This window comes from Centropristis striata, chromosome 18 (assembly GCF_030273125.1).
Source record: "Centropristis striata isolate RG_2023a ecotype Rhode Island chromosome 18, C.striata_1.0, whole genome shotgun sequence".
Lineage (NCBI taxonomy): Eukaryota > Metazoa > Chordata > Actinopteri > Perciformes > Serranidae > Centropristis > Centropristis striata.
In genome coordinates, this window is record NC_081534.1 from 35,061,038 (window position 1) to 35,088,167 (window position 27,130).

At 39.3% G+C, this 27,130-nt stretch overlaps 1 pseudogene; it reads left to right on the forward strand.

Annotated features, from left to right (window-relative positions):
• The first annotated feature begins 751 nt into the window (after positions 1-751).
• Positions 752-27,130, forward strand: part of LOC131990763 (rho guanine nucleotide exchange factor TIAM2-like) — a 32,443-nt pseudogene continuing 6,064 nt past the window's right edge.

Consider the following 27,130-nt stretch of genomic DNA (forward strand, 5'->3'; position numbering starts at 1 on the left):
TTACATCAGTCACACTGTTGTTTATACACATCCCTGTTTACTGAGGACTTTTTGCATTTGTGTTTTTTGTTGTATTTTTAGTAGAGTGCACTTTTTTATCTTTATTTCATTCCCATACCTATTTCTATTTCTTCTGCAGCAGCGACTAACTAAAGGAGTTTCCCCGGAGGATTAATAAAGTTAAAAGAGACTTTTCACAGAGCTGAACAGAGATTCAACAGACTCTTATTTATCAGATTTTTATTGATTTAAAAGTGCAGATTTTGTTTCTTTTCCCCTTAAAAAAAACGTGATGTTCTTTATTATAATTTCTCTACATGTTTTACAGCTGCTTGTTTTTATTCTGGTCTTTGAAATGAATTTTTAAAAAAAAGCTAAATTAATGAGTTAGAATAGAAGAGGAGGTCGTCGTCTGCAGACTGATTTATACACAGCTCTAAATGTCCCGTGGGAGTCAATGAGAGATTATTTACTTGTTATGTTGGTTTGACTGGATGTTTTCAGACTCTAACGAAGAATTAAATGTCGATTTATTGGGGAACAAAGATCGTTTTGAGTTGATTCAGGAGATTAAATGATTCATCGCACAACGTGTTAATTTGGAATTTGATGGTGTTTTTTCAGGTTAAAAGTTAAAAGATTTTGTTAATTTTCTTGATGGAATTTTTTATCACTTGCTTGGGTTTTTTCTCGGACCGTCAAAAATGTGAAAATCCAACGATAATTTAGAGATAGAATAAAGTGATTTTGGTGAAATGTCTGTATTTTGAGCTTAGACAACGGGAACACAATCATTTTAGTCGATTCAAGAGATTCAGTCGGCTTTGATAAATCGTGTCATTTGTTTATTCTCACGAATTTTTGAACAATTTTGAATGAGACGTAGAACAAAGATGATGATTTTGGTGAATTATAAGATTTTGTTATTTTTCCTGATGGAATTTTTGATCACTCGGGGTTTACTTTAGGATTTTGAGCTTAGATTTGTTTTTGTTTTTTACTGACAAAAGTGTTGTTGGAAATGTTTTCTTTAAAAATGGTGTAATTTTGGCAAAAAAAATTTTTTAAAGAAAACTTGAAAACTGTGTTTCCAACGTGCCGGCAGTAGGGGGCGCTGTGGGGCCCGTAGATGGTTTTGCCCCATCGAGGCCCTGCAGCAGCTGAGTCCGGCCCTGAAGCTCCTTCAGTTCGTTCTTGTAGTAAAACGTGATGCAGAAGTCGCAGCAGCTTTGTGTTTATTTGTACGTGAAATTAATGTGAATCATTGAATGAAAACAAACATTTTCTGTCTCCCGTGGCGTCCGGCTCGTCCTGCAGGCATCGATGGGAAACGCAGACAGTCACAGCAGCTTCGTGTCTCCCGCCAAGTCCTCCTGCTCGCTCCGGTTCTCCTCCAGGAGGGAGGAGGTGCCGTCGGCCCGCAGCTGGTGGAGGAGCAGCCGGGGCGGCGCCGGCAGGACCCGGGGGAGGAGCTACCTGAACCAGCACGCCGCCGGCCCGCCCTGCACCTCCTGGCACTATGAACACGCCCCCAGAGCGAGCAGAGGAGGCGGGTCTCCTCGGGCGTCGCTGCAGAGCGGCGGCAGCCCCAAGGTGCTGCTCAGCAAAGATGGCAGCATGAGGGTGGAGTTCACCACCAGCCGGGGCGTCGGCGTGGAGCCTCAGGGGCTCGCCGGCCTCCCCGCCACCACCGCCCCCGCCACCCCGGCCGCGGTCGAACCCTCGCTCCGCACCAGCAAAGGCAGCTCGCTCAGCTCCGACGGCTCCTGGTACGACTCGCCGTGGGGCGGCGCCGCCGAGCTGGCCGACAACGTGTTTGTCTGCGGGCACGCCGCCACGGAGGAGACAGCCACCGTCAGCAGCGGCTACGACACGGTGTTCTCCGCCCAGGTCGACATCTCGCCCGGGTTCACCTTTAACGCCGCCGCCGCCGGCTACAACACGTGCTCCTCGGGGCGCACGGAGGACAGCGGCATCGGGGACTCGCTGATCCTGCCCAGCGACCTCAGAGACTTCAGCGTGGACGCCGTTTACCACAACACGCTGCCCGCCTTCCCCACCGCGCCCGCCGCCGCCCCGCAGCAGAGGATCTCCTCCTCCTCCTCCTCCTCCTCCTCCTCGGCGCTGCAGCTGGATGATGTCATCCAGGAAGAGGAGGTGTCAGGAGGAGGCGTGCAGCAGCGTTACTCCTCCATGACGCTTCCCTGCCGTCGGGTTGAGCCCGCCACCGCCACCGGGAGCAGCCGCAAAGACTTCCTGAAGAGCCGAATCAGACAACTCAGCGACTGGACGGGAAGTCTGAGCCGCAAGAAGAGGAGGATCCAGGTGAGTCTCACCTTTAAATGATGAAAACAAACAGATAAAAGCAAAAATATTTCTCATTTCACATGTTTTTAGTCATATGTGTTTAAAAACAATAATTGTTTTTCACTTTATTTCTTTGTTAGATTTCATTTTTATATATAAAAGACAAAAAAGCAATTTAAAATAAGAGGCCAAAGCACACAAATTAATTTTAAATAGTAACTTTTTTTAATAAAAAATACAAATGGAAGAAAAAAAATAACATTTGAGAGCGATGAAAAGAATAAATCTTGTTAAATAAATGAAGAATAGAATAATAAATTAGAATAAACAATTACAGTGAAATGCAATAAAAGACTAAAATGTGGATAAAATTGATTTAAAAAAAATACTGTTGTGTTTATTTATCATTATTAAATAACAGATACATTAAAACTGTAAAATTTTACGTATGTAAATATTGTCTGCTTTGTTAATTTATGAAAAAGAAAAAAAAAAACATAACAGTTTACAATATTAATACAACAAAGTAAAGCCTGGTAGCTCTGCTTTCCTCCAGAAATGTTCTCTTCTTTTTACCATGGCGGTCTATGAGGCTGTGGGTGGTGTCGGTGGATCATCTGTGTTTCTTCACGCGCTCTAAATGTCCCGTAGAAGTCAATGAGAGATTATTTACTTGTTATGTTGGTTTGACTGGATGCTGTCAGACTCTAACAAAGAATTAAAGGTTGATTTATTGGGGAACAAAGATCTTTTCAGTTGATTCAGGATATGAAATGATTCGTCACACACATTTTAAATATCTGCTACGACTTAAAACTTAGTAATTTGGACTTTGATGGTGTTTTTTCAAGTTAAAAGTTAAAAGATATTGTTATTTTTCTTGATGGAATTTTTGATCACTGGGTTGGGTTTTTTCTCGGACCATCAGAAATGTGAAAATCCTACGATAATTTAGAGACAGAATAAAGTAATTTTGGTGAAATTTCAGTATTTAGAGCTTGGATTTGTTTTTTGTTTTTTACTGATAAAAGTGCGCATCTGTGCGTCCTACGCCCAAACTAGAACAGCTTTAGCACATCAATGTGAGGGAGAAGTATTTCTATGTATAAATTATTTCTGTAGAGTGGTATCTGCGGCCTCAAGCTCAGTTTACAAATTAATTTTTTGACACATTTTTCTCTCCCTCTCCACTCGATGATGTCATCCACTCTAGCCTCTCCATAGGGTAACATTGGGGGGATTTTTTGCCGTATTTTTGCAAAATAATTGGGAAAACGTTCGCTGAAACCCTTAGAAAAGTCACAGCACACTTGTCATGGCCGAGCTGGTCCATTTGATACCTTTTTTGTGTATGTAAGACCAAAACTCTGGGAGGAGTAGTCAACTGAAAAAAACACTGAAGAATAAATAGGAGCAAGCCCGGTGGAGAGTAGATAGTGGGCTCTTTCAAGCACTATCAACTAAATATTGTCATCTTTGTTAATCAATAGTAATAATAATAATAAGAGCCTGTGATTGGTCCTTAGGAGCCGCACGGCAGCGACAGCAGCACGCTGTGGTCCTGCAACCCACTGCACGCTCTCAACCAGAACCAGTTCCCAGCGCTCCACTGCGGCTCCTCCAGGAGCCTGAACCTGAACCTGAACCTGAACCTGAACCAGACCCAGAACCAGAACCAGAACCAGAGCAGTGACCTGCAGCGGCAGAACATCTACGAGAACTTCATGCAGGAGCTGGAGACGGGCTGCAGCAGCACCGCCGACCGGACCGAGCCGTCAGAGGAGGAGGAGGAGGAGCAGGAAGAGGAGGAGGAGGAGGAGGAGCAGGAGGAGGGAGGTGCAGGTGTGGAGGTGGACGTCCTGTTGGAGGAGGAGCAGGGCGTGGTGCGGCGGGCCGGGTGGCTCTCCTTCAAAGCGCTCATCACCGTCGGCAGAGACAGGAAGCTGCAGCTGGTGGCTCGCCGCCGGTGGAGACACTACTGGGTCACCCTGAAGGGTAAGGGGCCAAAAACACATGCACCAAAAACTTCCCCAAAGGCTAAGACTCAAAAATGACAGAGGCAAAAAGTAGCAGGAGATTCATTCAGAGTTACAAGCAGTAGAGTTTTATTCTTGCAAAGGTCAAGAGATCCAAACTCAACGAGTTCCTTGGTTGCAACCACAGGGGACTGACGATTATGTGGTAAACATCGTCTTTTATATCATACAACCTTCCTTTTCTCGTTTTCTCATTGGTCCTAGGCCCACCTTTACCAAAAAGAACCTCCTTTCACCTTTGTAGACAATGTGAGAGTCCAACCCCATTGTTTTTTCCACTGGTGGATTTCTCTAGGTACTTGCCAATGGCCTGTTTGGGGCCCAAGGTGCCAGGCTCCAGGCAGCATTTTACCTTCCATTGTCGTGGCAAATTAGGCAGCTTCTAAGCCCCCAACTTTTCAAAAACACATGCACCAAGATCTTCCCCAAACACCAAGACTCAAAAATGGAAAGAGGCAAAAAGTTGCAGATTCGTTCATAGTTTGAAGCAGTAGAGTTTTATTCTTGCAAAGGTCAAGAGATCCAAACTCAACGAGTTCCTTGGTTGCAACCACAGGAGACTGAAGATTATGTGGTAAACATCGTCTTTTATGCCATACAACTTTCCTTTTCTCACTTTCTCATTGGTCCTAAGGCCCACCTTTATCGAAAAAGAACCACCTCGCACCTTTCTAAATAACGGTGTGTCTTGCGGGCTGGTTAGGTGATGACTTTGTGTCCAATCCCATTGTTTTTACCAGTGGTGGAAGTCCTTGCCAATGGCCTGTTTGGGGCCCAAGGTGCCAGGCTCCAGGCAGCATTTTACCTTCCATTGTCGTGGCAAATTAGGCAGCTTCAAAGCCCCCAACTTTCCAAAAACACATGCACCAAGATCTTCCCCTAACATTAAAACTCAAAAACTCGAACTCAAAACTCAACAAGTTCTGACAATTATGTGCTAAACATCGTCTTTTATATCATACAACCTTCCTTTTCTCGTCCTCTCATTGGTCCTAGGCCCACCTTTACCAAAAAGAACCTCCTCTCGTCTTTGTAAATAACGGTGTGTCTTGCGGTCTAGTTAGGTGATGACTTTGTGTTCAACTCCATTTTTTTTTACCAGTGGTGGATTTCTTTATCTCAATTTAACAAAGATCGTTTTCTGGTGATAACGAAATAAAGGTAGCTTTTGTGGCTTAATTAGGCTGTTTTGGGGAAAGTGACGCATGATACAAATGGAAGTAAAATGCAGCATAAACAACTTTATAGCCTATGAAATCTATAGTTAGGTTGAAGGTGGATGCTTGGTGTGATGGAGTTATTGCACAAGGACTGATCCTGATACTGGCTATGAACTAAACACTGTCTTTGTCAGAGCGTAATTACAAAATTGATCATTTTGTGGGGGGGTTTTGGTAACTTTATGTCATTTTTTTGTCATTTTGTTTCTTTTTTTGGGCAATTTTATGTCATTTTTTTGGCTAATTTTCTGTGTTTTTGGTATTTTTGTGTTTCATTTTGTGTTGCTTGAAATATTTCGCTCAATGTGGAATGAATCTATTTCATGTACGAGTTTCACTTTCGGAAATGATTGACAAAAAATATTTTAATAACTTTTTCACGATGTTCTAATTTTTTTAGATGTACCTGTAATGAGATTTTCTGTTTTTTGTTTTTTTTTAATATTCTGCATCTTACAGTTAAAATAAACCCACCATGGTAATTATAGACCGGTCATTTATTTGTCAGTGGAAAAAATTAGCAAAAATCAACTAATCTGTTTCCCCGACTGTCTACCCTGGATACCGTCTCCTCCTCCTCAGGCTGCACGCTGCTGTTCTACGAGACCCCCGGTGGTGGCGGCGGCGGCGGCGGTGGCGGCGGCGGCGGCGAGCGTGACCTCTCCCCTCGCTACTCTCTGCTGGCGGACGACAGCATCGTGCAGGCCGTCCCCGAACACGCCAAGAAGGAGCACGTCTTCTGTCTGAGCAACGCACACGGAGACGTCTTCCTCTTCCAGGTGACATCATCATCATCATCATCATAATAATAATAATAATAATAATAATAATAATAATAATGTTTTTGGAACAACCACGGGACAAAACACTGAAAACACTGATTTCCTGTTTGATTCCACAATAAAGACGTAAAACTAAAGTATATGAAGTCGGTTTAAACAAAAAATCTGTATTTTAAGCTTATACTTAGTTATTTTTCTAACATTTACATGAAGTAAATATTGTCAACTTTCTAATTATTTAATGGGGGGAAAATTACAATATTAAAACAATAAAGTAACTAAATAAAATCATGGAGGAGGAGGAGAAAGAGGAGGAGGAGTAAGAGTTAGGAAGAGGAGGAGGTGGAGGGAGGAGAGGAGAGGAGGAGAAAAAACAGGAGGAGGAAAGAGAAGAGGGAGGAGGAGGGAGGTGGAGGGAGGAGAAAAAGGAGGAGGAGGAGAAAGAGGAGGAGGAGTATGATGGGGGAGGAGGTGGAGGGAGGAGAAAAAGGAGGAGGAGGAGAAAGAGGAGGAGGAGTAGGATGGGGAGAGGAGGAGGAGAATAAGGAGGAGGAGGAGAGAGGAGGAGGGGGGGAAGAGGAGGTGGAGTAAGAGGAGGAGGAGTAGGATGGGGAGAGGAGGTGGAGGGAGGAGAGGAGGAGAATAAGGAGGAGGAGGAGAGAGAAGGAGAAAGAGGAGGAGGGGGAAGAGGAGGAGGAGGAGTAGGATGGGGAGAGGAGGTGGAGGGAGGAGAGGAGGAGAATAAGGAGGAGGAGGAGAGAGGAGGAGAAAGAGGAGGAGGGGGGGAAGAGGAGGAGGAGTAAGAGTGAGGAAGAGAGGAGGAGGAGGAGAGGGGGGAGGAGAAAGAGGAGGAGGGAGGAGGAGAGTTTTTTTTATCATTTAAAGAATCTAATCGTTATTGTCGTGAACGATCTGATGTTAGTTTGTTAATCTGCAGGTTGATAAAGAGTTGAAGCTGTAAATCTCGGAGCGTCCCTGAACGCAGCATCACTGGAGCTCCTGTAAATAACTCAGAGTTTTTTCACCGCGGTTCTTTTCCGGGAAGCTTCTGGTTTCTCTCTGCGGTTTCTCTCCTGCAGCTCCCGACCTCAGACATGCACTAACTCTTTATTTACTCTGGTGACAACCGGCAGCAGCCGGAAAGAAACAAATAAAAACAACTATTAAATCATGAATTAGACAAATAAATTAATAAATAAATTTGCAAAAATGTTGGAATACAAACAGGAATAAATACATTTAATCAAATTAATAATTATAAATTGTAAAAAAAAAATAAAAAAAAATCGTAAAAAAAATCAATTAAAAAATAGAAATAAATAAAAGAATAAATAACTGAATAAAAATGTGAAAATACATATTTTTAAAAATATATTTATGCATATATACAGAAATAAATTAACTAAATAATGCTGAAAATGCTTGCTATTTTATTTTAATTTATTTTTCCATATTTAATTCTTTATTTTCATTCTATTTATTTATCTTCACATTTCCACTTATTTATTGTTTTTCCTTTTATTTCCACATTTTCAATTTAGTTGTTTATTTTTAATTATTATTCTTTTTTTTAATCTACACATTTATTTCCTTAATATCTTTTAATTCTGCTATTTATTGTGTTGTTTATTCCTATTTATATTTTATCTTTATATCGCCACATTAATGTTTTATGATTCCCAGCAGGAGAACACTTTATCTTTGTTTCACCGCATTAAAGAAAAGGCTCAAACTGATCAATATATTGATCCCCGACACTCTAAATAAGATGCAGAGGAGGAGGAGGAGGAGGAGGAGGAGGAGGAGAAAGAGCCTCTAATGGGATAATTACAGCAACAAATGTCTTTTCTCTGACAGAGAGCTGTTAATCTGCTGCAGAAACTGTCACTGTGGGGACGTTCAGACACTGTGGGGACGTTCAGAAACTGTGGGGATGTTCAGACATTCTGGGGACGTTCAGACACTGTGGGGACGTTCAGACACTCTGGGGACGTTCAGACACTGGGGGGACGTTCAGACACTCTGGGGACATTCAGACACTGTGGGGACGTTCAGACACACTGGGGACGTTCAGACACTCTGGGGACGTTCAGACAATGTGGGGACGTTCGGACTCTGTGGGGACGTTCGGACTCTGTGGGGACGTTCAGACACTGTGGGGACGTTCAGATACTCTGGGGACGTTCAGACACTCTGGGGACGTTCAGACACTCTGGGGACATTCAGACAATGTGGGGACGTTCGGACTCTGTGGGGACGTTCAGATACTCTGAGGACGTTCAGACACTCTGGGGACGTTCAGACACTCTGGGGACATTCAGACACTCTGGGGACACGGCGCTGCTCAGGACTCGCTTTAAATATTTTAAAGGACGTGTTTCTGTTTGTTTGTTTGTTTGTTTTGAAGCCAGAAAACAGATCAACATGTCGACTTATTTACAGTTTTAGAATGGTTAATAAACATGAACTGTCCTCCTCCTCCTCCTCCTTCTGCTCCTCCTGCTCCTCTTGCTCCTCCTCCTCCTGCTCCTCCTGCTCCTCCTCCAGGCCACCAACCAGACGGACCTGGAGAACTGGGTGACGGCGCTCCACTCGGCGAGTGCGTCCCTGCTGGCGAGGCGGCGCGGGGAGGAGGACACGCTGCGGCTGCTGCGCCGCCAGAGCCGCTCGCTGCTGCAGCGCATCGACTCGGACGCCAAGATGAGGAAGATGGCCGAGCTGCAGCTGTCCGTCATCAAGGAGCACAAGAACAGGAAGGCCGTGGAGAGCCAGGTCAGTGAACGCACCACGCCGACCCAGGGTCGCATAAACCGGGTACGACTGGAGCTGAGACACGGTGGAAAATAAACCCACATGTCTTTACTGACATGCCCACTTTATGTTGATAACCCACGAGTCTCCTCTTTACTGACATGCCCACTTTATGCTGATAACCCACGAGTCTGCTCTTTACTGACATGCCCACTTTATGCTGATAACCCACGAGTCTTTACTGACATGCCCACTTTATGTTGATAACCCACGAGTCTGCTCTTTACTGACATGCCTACTTTATGCTGATAACCCACGAGTCTTTACTGACATGCCCACTTTATGCTGATAACCCACGAGTCCCTCTTTACTGACATGCCCACTTTATGCTGATAACCCACGAGTCTTTACTGACATGCCCACTTTATGCTGATAACCCACGAGTCTTTACTGACATGCCCACTTTATGCTGATAACCCACGAGTCTCCTCTTTACTGACATGCCCACTTTATGCTGATAACCCACAAGTCTCCTCTTTACTGACATGCCCACTTTATGCTGATAACCAACAAGTCTCCTCTTTACTGACATGCACACTTTATGCTGATAACCCACGAGTCTCCTCTTTATAGACATGCCCACTTTATGCTGATAACCCACGAGTCTCCTCTTTACTGACATGCCCACTTTATGCTGATAACCTACGAGTCTCCTCTTTACTGACATGCCCACTTTATGCTGATAACCCACGAGTCTCTTTTTTACAGACATGCCCACTTTATGCTGATAACCAACAAGTCTCCTCTTTACTGACATGCCCACTTTATGTTGATAACCCACGAGTCTCCTCTTTACTGACATGCCCACTTTATGTTGATAACCAACAAGTCTCCTCTTTACTGACATGCCCACTTTATGTTGATAACCCACGAGTCTCCTCTTTACTGACATGCCCACTTTATGCTGATAACCAACAAGTCTCCTCTTTACTGACATGCCCACTTTATGCTGATAACCCACAAGTCTCTTTTTTACAGACATGCCCACTTTATGCTGATAACCCACAAGTCTCTTTTTTACTGACATGCCCACTTTATGCTGATAACCCACCAGTCTCCTCTTTACTGACATGCCCACTTTATGTTGATAACCAACAAGTCTCCTCTTTACTGACATGCCCACTTTATGCTGATAACCAACAAGTCTCCTCTTTACTGACATGCCCACTTTATGCTAATAACCAACAAGTCTCCTCTTTACTGACACGCCCACTTTATGTTGATAACCCACGAGTCTCCTCTTTACTGACATGCCCACTTTATGTTGATAACCCACGAGTCTCCTCTTTACTGACATGCCCACTTTATGCTGATAACCCACCAGTCTCCTCTTTATAGACATGCCCACTTTATGCTGATAACCCACGAGTCTCCTCTTTACTGACACGCCCACTTTATGCTGATAACCCACGAGTCTCCTCTTTACTGACATGCCCACTTTATGTTGATAACCCACGAGTCTCCTCTTTACTGACATGCCCACTTTATGTTGATAACCCACGAGTCTCCTCTTTACTGACATGCCCACTTTATGCTGATAACCAACAAGTCTCCTCTTTACTGACATGCCCACTTTATGCTGATAACCAACAAGTCTCCTCTTTACTGACATGCCCACTTTATGTTGATAACCAACAAGTCTCCTCTTTACTGACATGCCCACTTTATGCTGATAACCCACGAGTCTCCTCTTTATTGACATGCCCACTCTATGCTGATAACCAGTATAATAACCCGTGTTCTATGTGTTCAGATCCAGCAGTGGGAGCAGAACCTGGAGAAGCTGAACCTGGACCTGTTCCGGCTGCGCTGCTACCTGTCCAGCCTGCAGGGCAGCGAGCTCCCCAACCCCAAGAGCCTGCTGGCCGTCGCCAGCCGGCCCTCCAAGAGCATGCTGGGACGCCTGGGCGTCTTCTCCGTGTCCTCCTTCCACGCCCTGGTGAGACCGCCACACAGGAAGACAGGCTTCTCTTTTATTCTGAAAGTCATGATGCATGTCTCACGTTGGACATGTTTTAGATGTTTTGTGTCTCATGTTGGACGTTTTGTGTCTCATGTTGGACGTTTTGTGTCTCATGTTGGACTTTTTTGTCTCATGTTGGACTTTTTTGTCTCATGTTGGACGTTTTGTGTCTCATGTTGGAAGATTTTTGTCTCATGTTGGACGTTTTTTGTCTCATGTTGGACGTATTGTGTCCCACATTGGACATGTTTTAGACGTCTTGTGTCTCATGATGGACGTCCTGTGTCTTATGATGGACATATTGTGTCTCACGTTGGACATTTTGTGTCTCATGTTGATCGTTTTTGCCTCATGTTGGATGTCTCCTGTCCCACATTGGACATGTTTTAGATGTTTTGTGTCTCATGTTGGACGTTTTTTGTCTCACGTTGGACGTTTTTTGTCTCATGTTGGACGTTTTGCGTCTCATGTTGGACGTTTTTTGTCTCATGTTGGACGTTTTGTGTCTCATGTTGGACGTTTTTTGTCTCATGTTGGACTTTTTTTGTCTCATGTTGGACGTTTTGTGTCTGATGTTGGATGTTTTGTGTCTGATGTTGGACGTTTTGTGTCTCATGTTGGACGTCTTGTGTCTCATGTTGGACGTTTTGTGTCTCATGTTGGACGTTTTTTGTCTCATGTTGGACGTTTTTTGTCTCATGTTGGACGTTTTGTGTCTCATGTTGGACGTTTTGTGTTTCATGTTGGACGTTTTTTGTCTCATGTTGGACGTTTTGTGTCTCATATTGGACGTTTTTTGTCTCATGTTGGACGTTTTGTGTCTCATGTTGGACGTTTTGTGTCTCATGTTGGACGTTTTTTGTCTCATGTTGGACGTTTTTTTGTCTCATGTTGGACGTTTTGTGTCTCATATTGGACGTTTTTTGTCTCATGTTGGACGTTTTGTGTCTCATATTGGACGTTTTTTGTCTCATGTTGGACGTTTTGTGTCTCATGTTGGACGTTTTGTGTCTCATGTTGGACGTCTTGTGTCTCATGTTGGACGTTTTGTGTCTCATGTTGGACTTTTTTGTCTCATGTTGGATGTTTTTAGATGTTTTGTGTCTCATGTTGGACGTTTTGTGTCTCATGTTGGACGTTTTGTGTCTCATGTTGGACGTTTTTTGTCTCATGTTGGACGTTTTGTGTCTCATATTGGACTTTTTTGTCTCATGTTGGACGTTTTGTGTCTCATGTTGGACGTTTTGTGTCTCATGTTGGACGTCTTGTGTCTCATGTTGGATGTTTTGTGTCTCATGTTGGACGTTTTGTGTCTCATGTTGGATGTTTTTATATGTTTTGTGTCTCATGTTGGACGTCTCTTGTGTCCTCAGGTGTGCAGCAGGGACGAGGGGACGCTGCGGAGGAGGCGGTGTCTGTCAGGAGGAGGTGGCAGGAGGAGGGGGCTGCCGTCCTCTCTGAGGACTCTGGACGGACAGAGGAGACGCAGCAGGGACAGACGCTCCTCGTCCCAGGTTTGTTGTCTTCCACTGAGAGAGACGAGGACGAGTCAGATCAGAGAACTAAACATTTTATTTTATTAAACCTGATCTTTAGTTATCCAACACAGAAAACATATGACCAGTTCAAATGTTTCATATTTAACTAAATATCTTTATTTTCATTTAAAGACTTGATGGACATTTTTCACTATTTTTCACATTTTACAGACCAAATGATTAATTCAGAGAGATTAATCATTAATAAAATATAATTTTCTCTAATTTTTGATAATTTTAGCCGTTCAGGTCCATAACTTCTCATCTGCTTCTTCTTATTTCAGTAATAAAGGTTTTATATGTTTATAATATAAAATATATATAAAACAAATTAAATAAAAGTAAAGTTCAGTCAAGTGTGGACTCAGAATCTTGCGATGCGTTCGCTGTCTGTCGGTGCACTGACGATGCGTTCGCTGTCCGTCGGTGAGCTGACGATGCGTTCGCTGTCCGTCGGTGCGCTGACGATGCGTTCGCTGTCCGTCGGTGCGCTGACGATGCGTTCGCTGTCCGTCGGTGCGCTGACGATGCGTTTCGCTGTCCGTCGGTGCGCTGACGATGCGTTCGCTGTCTTCACTTTTGGCACTTTTTTAAATAAAGTCCTCAGAAAGAAAGTGGCTCGCTGTGTTTTACACCACCTGTTGCTGCTCCTCCCCCCGAGGAGGAGGAGGAGGAGGAGGAGGAGGAGGAGGAGGAGGAGGACAAAAGGACAGCTGTTACAGAGGAGGAGCAGGAGGAGGAGCAGGAGGATTAAAAGGTCTCATAGTCTTTTATTCTCCCAGAACTCTTTTGTCCTCGGAGTTAATCCCTCTGAGTTTGACTCCTCCTCCTCTCTCCTCTTCTCCTCTTCTCCTCTTCTCCTCCTCCTCTCTCCTCTCTCCTCTCCTCTTCTCCTCCTCCTCCTCCTCCTCCAAAATAATAATAATATTAATAATAAAATAATATTCAACAACAAATCAAAGTGTGTATTTTATCACCTATAAATGTCTAATAATCAACTAATAAAATACTTTAACTTTACATCTTTAATCAAATAATTATCCACAAACATTCACAGATATTCAAATATAATATTTATTTATAAAAAAATAGTAAAAAGAGAAAATTGTATTTTATTATAGATTTTTCTGTAATAAATGCTGTTGTTTTTTATTCATTAAATGCTTTTTTGTGTCCAGTTATTTGTAAAAAAAATTTAAAGAAAATAAAAAAATAATGATGATGATGATGATGATAATGATAATAATAATAATAATAATAATAATAATAATAATAATAATACTAGAGCTCCTGTGTGTTGCAGCCTGTTGACATGGTGACAGCGCCTCCTGCAGGAGGAGACGCAGAGCTGCAGGTGAGTTCACTGACCCTCCTCCTCCTGCTCCTCCTCCTCCTCCTCCTCCTCCTCCTCCTCCTCCTCCTGCTCCTCTATAAACATGATTGTCCTAAACTAATACTTCCTGTTGTTGTTGTTGTTGTTGTTTAGTCTGGAGGAGTTTTCTCTCTGAGCGTCTGTTCGACTCGACGCTGATCGAGACTTTGGTGAGAAAATAAATTATTAAACAATTAATAAATCATTTAACTGAACTTCTTGTTTTTTACTCTTTCCTTATTTATTTTTCCCTTTTTTCGTATTTTTTCTTTTTTACATTTTTTCTTTTTTCCTTTTTTCTTTTCTCTCTGTTTTTCCTTATTTCTTACTTTTTTCTCATTTTTCTTGTTTACTTTTTTCTTCTTTTTTGCTTTTTTTCCTGTTTTTTTGTTCATTACTTTTTTCCTTGTTTTTTACTTTTTACCTCATTTTTTCTTTTTTCTTTTTTTCTTATTTTTAAATTTTTTCTTTTTTTAACTTTTTTTCCTGTTTTAATTATTTATTACTTTTTTCCTTATTTATTTTACTTTTTTTCCTTTTGGCTTATTTTTTTTTACTTTTTTCTTGTTTTTTTCTTCTTCCATATTTGTTTTTCTCCCTCTTATTATATATATATATATATATATATATATATATATATATATATATATATATATATATATATATATATATATATATATATATATATATATATATTATTTATTTTTTAAATGTGAACCTTTCAGGAGTCTTTGTTCAAGAAGATGTTTTAAAAGTAAAAAAAGTTTGAAATACTTTAATAAAATCCAAAATAAATAAATAAATAAAACACCCGGAGGATGAATTCTCTGCAGTAACTTTGTGAAATTATTAAATATTTTTATTTATTTATTATTTAAACAATGTATGAAAATAATATTTTTTATCTGTTTTATATCAGCTTGTTTTTTTGTTTTTTAATGTATATTTTTGTTTCCTGTATTTGTGTGTATCATGTATTAATATGATATTTTGCTGTTTATGGGGGCAGGTTTTGCGGTGACGGGCCACGTGGACGGGGCGGGGCGGAGCCGCGTGTTCGTCAGCGCGGTGGAGGGGGCGGGGCCAGCCGCCGCACAAGGTCCATTATTATTATTATTATCACTATTAATAATTAATGACGATGATTATTGTGATTTAAAGCTCCTTTATTCTGCTGGTCTGACTTTTACATGAAACATCCTGTAAAATCACTTGTTATGCATTTAATATGCTTTAATATTTAATATACAGTAATATTTAATATACTGTAATATTTAATATACTGTAATATTTAATATGCAGTAATATTTAATATGATTTAATATTTAATATGCAGTTATATTTAATATGCTTTAATATTTAATATTCTGTGATACTTAATATACAGTAATATTTAATATACAGTAATATTTATTATACTGTAATATTTAATATACAGTAATATTTATTATACTGTAATATTTATTATACAGTAATATTTATTATACTGTAATATTTATTATACAGTAATATTTATTATACTGTAATATTTAATATACAGTAATATTTATTATACTGTAATATTTATTATACAGTAATATTTATTATACTGTAATATTTAATATACAGTAATATTTATTATACTGTAATATTTAATATACAGTAATATTTATTATACTGTAATATTTATTATACAGTAATATTTATTATACTGTAATATTTAATATACAGTAATATTTATTATACTGTAATATTTATTATACAGTAATATTTATTATACTGTAATATTTAATATACAGTAATATTTATTATACTGTAATATTTAATATACAGTAATATTTAATATACAGTAATATTTATTATACTGTAATATTTATTATACAGTAATATTTATTATACTGTAATATTTAATATACAGTAATATTTATTATACAGTAATATTTATTATACTGTAATATTTATTATACTGTAATATTTAATATGCAGTAATATTTAATATGCAGTAATATTCAGTGTTATTTTGGTGAATATTTGGCTTTAATGTTTAGATTATCAGTCTGTTCAGAGACAGAAAACTGATGGTGAAGGTTTGAACCACTGGACCGGTTCATGTGACGGAGCTTTATTGTGAAGGACAGACCGAGACTTCCTGTCTGGTTTCAGGTCTGGAGTCTGGAGACGAGGTCCTGGCGGTGAACGGGGCCGTGCTGTCCTCTCTGGACCTGGACCTGCTGCAGAGTCTCTTCAGCCACCGCAAGCTGCAGCTGCTGCTGAGGAGGGGCCCCCAGGAGCCGGGGGGCCCCCAGGAGCCGGGGGGCCCCCAGGAGCCGGGGGGCCCCTGCCTGACCCCGGCCCCCCCAGACCTCCAGACCTGGACCGGTACGACACACTCAGCACTCACAATCTGCTGCTGCTTGTTGAATTTCAAAACAAAAGGAAATGAAACCATGATTAAATTATATATTCAGTCCTAAATTAATGTTTAATCTACTTTAAGTCTATTTTTAGTTTATTGTGAAAGTGCAGCGGACAGGAAGTGCAGGGACAAAAAGAAGTCGAGCTGTGTGAACTAATTAGTTTTTAAATATATTTATATTTATTAAAATGTTTTATTTATTTTTTACCTTTTTATTTTTTATTCTTTACTTGTATTTTACTTTTTACTTTTGTTCTTGTTTTTTGTACTTTTTTCTTATTTGTTTGTTTTTTGTACTTTTTTCTTATTTTTTTGTGTTTTAAAACTTTTTTCTTGTTTTTTCTTTTTCCATGTTTTTACTTGACAAAGGGAAATAAAAGAAATTATATATTCAGTCCGAAATTATTGTTTAATCTACTTTAAGTCTATATTTTGTATTTTATTGTGAAAGTGCAGCAGACAGGAAATGCAGGGACATAAAGAAGTCAAGCTGTTTGATGTTATTATTTAATAAAACTCCAGTTTCCCCGCAGAGCCTCGAGCTCTGAATTTATTCTGAAATGTAAAGGCTTTTATTGTGAAGGCGGGTCGAGGTTAACCAGCTGATGTTGGTTTCAGGTTCTGCTGACTTCCTGTTTCCTGTTTGTGACGAGCTGCAGACGCACGTGAGATTTATTTATTTATTATTTATTAATTCTTCTCCTCCTCTTGTTGTTTCCGTTTCTGTCTGTCGGCAGCGTTTAAAAATCAGTTTATTAAAAGATTTCTAACTTTTTCCTTAATTTTTCCTTCTTTTTTTTTACTTTTTTCTTTTTTTTTTTTTACTATTTTTACTTTTTCCTATTTTAAATTTTTTCTTTTTTTTTTCTTCTTTTTCCTTCTTTTTCATTTTTTTTATTATTTATTATTTCCTAATGTTTTCCTTATATTTTACTCATTTTTATTTTTACTTTTTTCTTATTTTTCACTTTTTCATTTTTTTGTACTTTTTTCTTATTTTTAACTCTTTTCCTCTTTTTTACTTATTCCTAGCGTTCTCCTTATTTTTTTTTTTTACTTTTTCCTTATTTTTTAACTTATTTTGTACTTTTCCCTTTATTTAAAACTTTTTTCTTATTTTTAATAAATTTTTCCAAGTTTTTCCTTATTCATAACTTATTTTAAGCCTTTTTTTTGTTTTTACACAGTAGAATTTAAAGCAACAGATTGGATGTTTCCTCTTCGGTTTTGGTTCTTTGGAAGTTGTTGTTTTTCCTGTGGAGAGTTGAGCCCGTGACCTCTGACCCCGGAGGCTCAGCGTGACCTCTGACCCCTGTTTACCTGCAGGGCTCCTCTCCCACAATGCCCCTGGTCTCCTCCTCCTCCTCCTCCTCCTCCTCCTGGTCAGCTGACTGCTAATCGTCTGGAGGATTAATGGCGTCGCTGCTGCAGCAGACGGTCGTTCATGTTGTTAGTCAGCTCCTCCTCCTCTAACGGGCCCCGCAGGCGACCTCTGACCCCCCCCACCTCCTGCTCTCGGACCATGGGGGGTCTGTGCTGGGTGCTGCCCCCGGAGGAGGACGAGGAGGTGCTGGAGGAGGAGGAGGAGGTGCAGGAGGAGGTGCAGGAGGAGGAGGAGGAGGAGGGAGGGGAGGCGTTTCCTGGAGTCCGTCTGGTGGAACGACTGCTGGACGGGACCAACTGCTGCAGGGAGACACGGGCCCCTGAACGCATCGTACTGCTGGTACTCAGGACTGACACAGTACTGACAGAGTACTGACAGAGTAGAGACAGAGTACTGACAGAGTACAGACAGAGTACTGACATATTACTGAAAAAGTACAGACAGAGTACTGACTGAGTACTGACACTGTTCTTGCAGTATTTGCCGTTTTTTCTTGATTTCTGAGTTTTTCCATGATGATTTTATTCATGCAGGAACTCATTTTTGTGGAAATTTTTCAGTTTTATTTCTCTTTACAGAGTACAGACAGAGTACAGACAGAGTACTGACAGAGAGCTGAAAGAGTACTGACAGAGTACTGAAAAAGTACAGACAGAGTACTGACAGAGAACTGACAGAGTACTGACAGAGTACTGAAAAAGTACAGACAGAGTACTGACAGAGAACTGACAGAGTACTGACACAGTACTGACAGAGTACAGACAGAGAGCTGACAGAGTACTGACAGAGTGCTGAAAGAGTACTGACAGAGTACTGACAGAGTACTGACAGAGCTGACAGAGTACTGACAGAGTACTAACAGAGTACTGACAGAGTACTAACAGAGTACTGACAGAATGCTGAAAGAGTACTGACAGAGTACTGACAGAGTACAGACAGTACTGACAGAGAACTGACAGAGTTTTTCCATGATGTTTTTATTCATGCAGGAACTCTAATTTTTAGGATTTTTGTGGAGATTTTTCAGTTTTATTTCTCTGGAGGATCAGTGACGTTCGTGATGCGTTTAATGACCTTGTGTTACAGTGGTACATGTGGCCGTCCAGTTCTCTCCGGTGTGTTTTTAAACAGCCGCGGGTCGTCGGAGGCTCCTCTATGGTTCTAGTTCTGTCTCCGAGTGCTTCGGGTCCTCGGAGACGAGTCGGTGTGGAAACGGTCGTGTGTTATTAAAAGCTGCGGAGCGAGCGGCGTCCATCAGGCTGTCAGCCGTTTATTAGAGTCTGACAGGAAACATTATGATGACGGATGGGGCAGCGAACGCCTCGTCCTCCTTCAGGGTCAAACGCACCCAAATGTTTCTGTAATAACTTCATTTCTTCTGTTTGATGCAGTTTATTATGGAGGGCCGAAGCTGCTGCATTTAATACAGAAACACATAAATAAAGGACTCAATTAATTAATTAATACATTTAATGACATGTTCATGATTTATAGAGTCGTTTATTTATGTATTTTTTTTATTTTTGCAGCTGACTGTTTGTTTCCTTCGTCCTCAGAACGTGGAGCGGGTCCACGCCCTCTACCAAACCTTCCCAGAGGGCCGAGCGGCGGAGGTCCCCGGGAACCCGTACGGGCACGAGGCCGCCGCCCACAGCCAGAGCCCCGCCCACTCAACAAGCCCCGCCCACTCAACAGGCCCCGCCCACTCAACAAGCCCCGCCCACCCAACAAGCCCCGCCCACTTGAGCGTCTGTCAGCGTCTTCGTAAAGTCATCGAGGAGCTGGTCGACACCGAGAAGTCCTACGTCAAGGTCTCTGATACTGCAAATAATACTCATGATACTACTGTGATACTACTGCAGCTAATACTGAATAATACTATATAATACTACAGTAATACTACTGCAGCTAATACTGAATAATACTATATACTACAGTAATACTACTCCAACTAATACTGCATAATACTGCAGTAATTCTACTGTAACTAAAACTGTGTAATACTATTTAATATTACAGTAATACTACTGCAACTAATACTGAAAAATACTACAAAATACTACTGTAATACTACTGCAACTAATACTGAAAAATACTACAGTAATAGTACTGTAATATTTCTGCAATTAATACTATAAAATACTACAGTAATACTACTGCAACTAATACTGCATAATACTACAGTAACACTACTGCAACTAATGCTATAAAATACTACTGTAATACTAGTGCAACTAATACTGCATAATACTATATAATACTACAGTAATACTACTGGGAGTAATACTGTATAATACTATATAATACTACAGTAATACTACAGCAGTATAATATTAATGATCAGAGGTCCTACGAGGACCTTCCTGTCCCCTCCAGGACCTGGTCCTACTGTTTATAATAACTGACCAGGACCTCCTGTCCCCTCCAGGACCTGGTCCTCCTGTTTATAGTAACTGACCAGGACCTCCTGTCCCCTCCAGGACCTGGTCCTCCTGTTTATAATAACTGACCAGGACCTCCTGTCCCCTCCAGGACCTGGTCCTCCTGTTTATAGTAACTGACCAGGACCTCCTGTCCCCTCCAGGACCTGGTCCTCCTGTTTATAATAACTGACCAGGACCTCCTGTCCCCTCCAGGACCTGGTCCTCCTGTTTATAGTAACTGACCAGGACCTCCTGTCCCCTCCAGGACCTGGTCCTCCTGTTTATAGTAACTGACCAGGACCTCCTGTCCCCTCCAGGACCTGGTCCTCCTGTTTATAGTAACTGACCAGGACCTCCTGTCCCCTCCAGGACCTGGTCCTCCTGTTTATAATAACTGACCAGGACCTCCTGTCCCCTCCAGGACCTGGTCCTCCTGTTTATAGTAACTGACCAGGACCTCCTGTCCCCTCCAGGACCTGGTCCTCCTGTTTATATTAACTGACCAGGACCTCCTGTCCCCTCCAGGACCTGGTCCTCCTGTTTATAGTAACTGACCAGGACCTCCTGTCCCCTCCAGGACCTGGTCCTCCTGTTTATAATAACTGACCAGGACCTCCTGTCCCCTCCAGGACCTGGTCCTCCTGTTTATAGTAACTGACCAGGACCTCCTGTCCCCTCCAGGACCTGGTCCTCCTGTTTATAATAACTGACCAGGACCTCCTGTCCCCTCCAGGACCTGGTCCTCCTGTTTATAGTAACTGACCAGGACCTCCTGTCCCCTCCAGGACCTGGTCCTCCTGTTTATAGTAACTGACCAGGACCTCCTGTCCCCTCCAGGACCTGGTCCTCCTGTTTGACGTGTACCTGACTCCTCTGCAGCGGGAGGCGTTCCTCAGCAGGGAGGAGCTGGAGTCTCTGTTCGGGAGTCTTCCCGACATGTTGGACTTCCAGAGAGTTTTCCTTCAGACGCTGGAGGAACGGATCGCTGCGTGTCCCGACGTCCACCGCCTGGAGACGCCGGGACAGTTCAAGGTGGGACACAACTTCATTCACAACTTTATTAATGACTTTATTCACAACTTCATTCACAACTTTATTAATGACTTTATTCACAGCTTTATTCACAACTTTATTATCGACTTTATTCGCAACTTTATTCACGACTTTATTCGCAACTTTATTCACAACTTTATTCACAACTTTATTCACAACTTTATTAATGACTTTATTCACAACTTTATTAACGACTTTATTCACAACTTTATTAATGACTTTATTCACAACTTTATTAACGACTTTATTCACAACTTTATTCACAACTTTATTCACAACTTTATTAATGACTTTATTCACAACTTTATTAACGACTTTATTCACAACTTTATTAACGACTTTATTCACAACTTTATTATCGACTTTATTCGCAACTTTATTCACAACTTTATTCGCAACTTTATTCACAACTTTATTCACAGCTTTATTCACAACTTTATTCACAACTTTATTCACAGCTTTATTCACAACTTTATTCACAACTTCATTCACAACTTTATTAATGACTTTATTCGCAACTTTATTCACGACTTTATTCGCAACTTTATTCACAACTTTATTCACAACTTTATTAATGACTTTATTCACAACTTTATTAACGACTTTATTCACAACTTTATTCACAACTTTATTCACAACTTTATTAATGACTTTATTCACAACTTTATTAACGACTTTATTCACAACTTTATTATCGACTTTATTCGCAACTTTATTCACAACTTTATTCACAACTTTATTAACAACTTTATTAATGACTTTATTCACAACTTTATTAACGACTTTATTCACAACTTTATTAACGACTTTATTCACAACTTTATTAATGACTTTATTCACAACTTTATTAATGACTATTCACAACTTTATTACCAACTTTATTCACAACTTTATTAATAACTTGATTCACAACTTAATTCACAACTTGATTCACAACTTTATTAACGACTTTATTAACGACTTTATTCACAACTTTATTCACAACTTTATTCACAACTTTATTAATGACTTAATTCACAACTTTATTAACGACTTCATTCACAACTTTATTCACAACTTTATTCACAACTTTATTATCGACTTTATTCACAACTTTATTCACAACTTTATTAATGACTTTATTCACAACTTTAGTAACGACTTTATTAACAACTTTATTCACAACTTTATTAATGACTTTATTCACAACTTTATTAATGACTTTATTTACAACTTTATTCACAACTTTATTCACAACTTTATTAATGACTTTATTTACAACTTTATTCGCAACTTTATTCACAACTTTATTAACGACTTTATTCACAACTTTATTCACAACTTTAGTAACGACTTTATTAACAACTTTATTCACAACTTTATTAATGACTTTATTCACAACTTTATTAATGACTTTATTTACAACTTTATTCACAACTTTATTCACAACTTTAGTAACGACTTTATTAACAACTTTATTCACAACTTTTTTAATGACTTTATTCACAACTTTATTGACAACTTTATTATCGAGTTTATTCGCAACTTTATTCACAACGTTATTAATAACTTTATTCACAACTTTATTATCGAGTTTATTCGCAACTTTACTCACAACGTTATTAATAACTTTATTCACAACTTTGTTAATAACTTTATTCACATTTTTTATAGAAGGAACTCCTCTCCTTCTTTTATTTCATGATTCTCTTTCACCTTATGTTCTTTCTTAAACTTTTTTTTTATTTCATGTCTTTAATCTATAAAGCCCTGAAATGTGTTTTTACACCAATATTTTATCTTTTCTCCAATATTTTCTTACTTCATTTTTTAAATTTATTTTCATGTTTATAGCCCTGAATTTATATTAATAATAATTTTTTCCCTTTATTTTCTTTCTTAAATTTAGTTTTTATTTTGTTTTTAATCTATAAAACCCTAAAATATTATTTCATTTTTCCCCAATATTTTCTTACTTTATTTTTTTTATTTTGTCTTTTTGTTTAAAGCACTGAAATTAGTTTTTTAATTATGATTTCATTTGTTTATTTTATTTTATTTGTTTCCCTTTATATTTTGCTCAAATGTTTTAACTTTATTTTATTTCTTTCATTGTTTTAATTTTTTTTTTCATGTATTTAGCCCTGAAATTGAAATGTTTCCCCATTTTTTTCATTTTCCCCCTCTGTTTATTTTAATTAATTTTTTTCTATTGTTTATTTTTCATTGATATGGCCCACAACAGTTTCCCCTATCAGTTTTTTTTTTATTTTCTTTCTGTCATTTTTAATTATTTTTTTCAATGTATATAGCCCTAGCCCTATTTTATTATTGTTTTAAATTCATTATTTATGTGTAGATTTACTGTCTATATGTTCATTTTATTATCTTTAGGGGGTTATTAAATATAAAGTGTGTTCTCTGTGTTTTCTCAGAAACTCCTCTTCTCGTTGGGAGGATCGTTTCTTTACTACGCCGATCACTTCAAACATTACAGCGGATTCTGTGCAAACCACATCAAAGTCCAGAAGGTTCTGGAGAGAGGTCGGTCCTGCATTTATTATTATTATTTTCCTTTATTTATTTAATTTATATCCATATACAGCCATGGGATCTATGTTTCCTCTCTTATTTGATTCTATTATTATTTTCCTTTATTTTCGTTCTTTAATAGTATTTTTATTTATTTTTATACTGTAAATAGCCCTTAGATGTGTTTTTCCCCTATTATTTCATTATAGTATTTTTTAACTTTCTTTTTTCTCATTTTTTAATACATTTTTAATCATGTATATAGCCATTAAATATATGTTTTTCTCTTTATTTTATTTCTACAATGTTGTATTTATTTGATGTAATATGTGTTATTTATGCTGTAGCTCTGACTGTGTAAGTCTAACATATTACTTATTTTTCCTTTTTATTATTTTCTTTATTGATTTATTTGTTTATTGTGGATTCTAACTTTAAATTTATTATTTACTCATATTTAAACATATTTTTTATATATATTTACTGCAGTAAATTATATATGTATTTCTAAATATCTAAATAAAACATCTTTAAATGATTCTTTTTCCAGCGAAGACCGACGGAGCCTTCAAGCACTTCCTGGAGGCGAGGAATCCGACCAATCAGCACTCGTCGTCTCTGGAGTCGTACCTGATCAAACCGGTCCAGAGAGTCCTGAAGTACCCGCTGCTGCTGAGAGAGCTCGTGTCTCTGACCGACCCCGACAGCGCCGAGCACGCCCACCTGACGGGTACGTCCCTCTCTACTGACATGCCCGCTTTATGCTGATACATATGGAGTTTGGTGCAGGAACAATCTTTGTGCGTCCTGGGGTCCCTGAACAGTCTGTGAGCTGCATAAATCAGGAGAGACATCACAACGAGACATATGAAATTTTATTGGAAATTCGGGCTGTTTTTAGATGTGACATGCCCACTTTATGCACGCTATCAAATGCTTTTTGGGGCAAAAAAACAGTCAGTGTTTCTGCTGCAGTAAATGTGTTGTTGTGTCCTCTTGTGTGTGAATCTTTGTGCATCCTGGGGTCCTTAAACAGTCTGTGAGCTGCATAAATCGGGTATAACTGAATAGCTGAGAGTTGTGGAGAATAGCACCATTTTAGGTCTCAGATTCTCTTTTTTTTTACTTGTTTAACTTTTTTTTCAACCTATTTGATAAGAATAGTAAGAGGGATCAACTTTCAGACCTGCCCACTTTATGTTGATAACCCACGAGTCTCCTCTTTACTGACATGCCCACTTTATGCTGATAACCCACGAGTCTCCTCTTTACTGACATGCCCACTTTATGCTGATAACCCACGAGTCTCCTCTTTACTGACATGCCCCCTTTATGTTGATAACCCACGAGTCTTCTCTTTACTGACATGCCCACTTTATGCTGATAACCCACGAGTCTCCTCTTTACTGACATGCCCACTTTATGCTGATAACCCACGAGTCTCCTCTTTACTGACATGCCCACTTTATGCTGATAACCCACGAGTCTCCTCTTTACTGACACGCCCACTTTATGCTGATAACAGTCAGTGTTTCTCCTGCAGTAAATGTGTTGTTGTGTCCTCTTGTGTGTGGGTCTTTGTGCATCTTGGGGTCAACATTCTTTGAGCTGCATAAATCGGGTCTGAGTGTAAAGCTGCTGTTCCCCTGCTGTCCACACAGAGGCGCTGCGGGCGATGGAGAAGGTGGCGACTCACATTAACGAGATGCAGAAGATCTACGAAGACTACGGCTGCGTGTTCGACCAGCTGGCTGCAGAGCACAGCACACCTGACAAACAGGTACACACACACACACACACACACACACACACACACACACACACACACACACACACACTCTGCAGCAAAGTCGAAGAGAATCTGAAGGTAAATGTTGAAATTTTGCATTAAGAAGAAGTGAGTTAGTGAGTTTCCAACAAATAAACAAATCTGCAGTAACGTCCTGTGGCCAGCAGGGGGCAGTGTGGTGTGATGCTTAAATGTTTTAAATGTTAAAAGTTATTCAGAAAGTTTTTTGGAGCATTAACTGTTTTTATAAAGAGACAAAAACACCTCAAGAGAGCTGAGAAACTTTTATTCACATTTTCTAATGTTTTATCGTAAAATTTTCTCATGAGAATGTTCAGAATGTGCAGAAACACGATGACAGACCGATCAGTTTGTTTAGTAATTCATTTTTATTTTTTATTTTTTTCTATAAACCCCTGAAATGTATGTTTTCCCTCTATTATTTTATCATTTATTTTTCTCCTTTATTTTCTTTCATTGATTAAAAAAACAATAATTCCATGCATAAAGTCCTGAAATTTCCCCTAATTTTTTATATTAGGGGAAATTTGATTCTTATAATGTCTTCCCTTTGTTTTTGTTCTTAAATTGTCTTTTTTTAAAATGTATTTAGCCCTGACATGTAGTTTCTCCCCTGTTATTTTATTTTTCCTACTTTAATTATTTAATAAAAAAATTTTTCTCTTTATAGCCCTGATATGTTGTTTTTTTTTAATTATTTAATTATTTCTCCTTTATTCTTGTTCTGTGAATTTTTTCCATGTGTAAGGTCCTGGAATGTGTTCCTCCTCTATTATGTTATAATTTCTTTTTGTGTTGTTGCAGGTGACGGAGATCTCGATGGGCGACTTCCTGCTGCGCTCGTCGGCGCTGTGGTTGAATCCGCCGCCGAGCCTCGGCCGGCTGCGCAGAGAGCCGGAGCTCACGCTGTTCGGTGCGTTCAGACCCAGTTAGTGTGTAAACAAAAACTCTGTTTGTTTTCAATTATTTTATTTCCTTCCTAAAATATATTCTTAACCATATAAAGCCCTGGGAAGTACGTTTTCCCCCCAATTATTCTATTCTATTATTATTTTTCATTTATTTATTTAATTTGTATTTCATATATACATAAATATATATATATAGTCCTGAGATGTGTGGTTTTTTTTATATTATTATTATTATTATTATTTATTTTTTTATGATGTGTATATTTCCCTGAAATATATGAGTTTTCCTTTCTAGCCCTGGGATGTATGTTACCTTAACCTTATTCTTTTTATTCTATTGTTATTTTTATTTGTGTTTTATATATATATAAAGTAATAATAATAACAATGATTATAATTATAATAATAGTAGTAATGATGTGTGTTTGGTGTCCTCAGTGTTTAAACGAGCCGTCATCCTGGTTTACCGTGAGAGCATCAAGCTGAAGAAGAGGATGGTGAGTCGTTCTCTTTGTGTTTGTGCATGTGGAACATTTTAAGAGTGTGTTTGTTGTTTTTATCATCATTTTGTTAGTGTAACCTGAACTCCTATAATAAGTTTTATTATGGGTCAA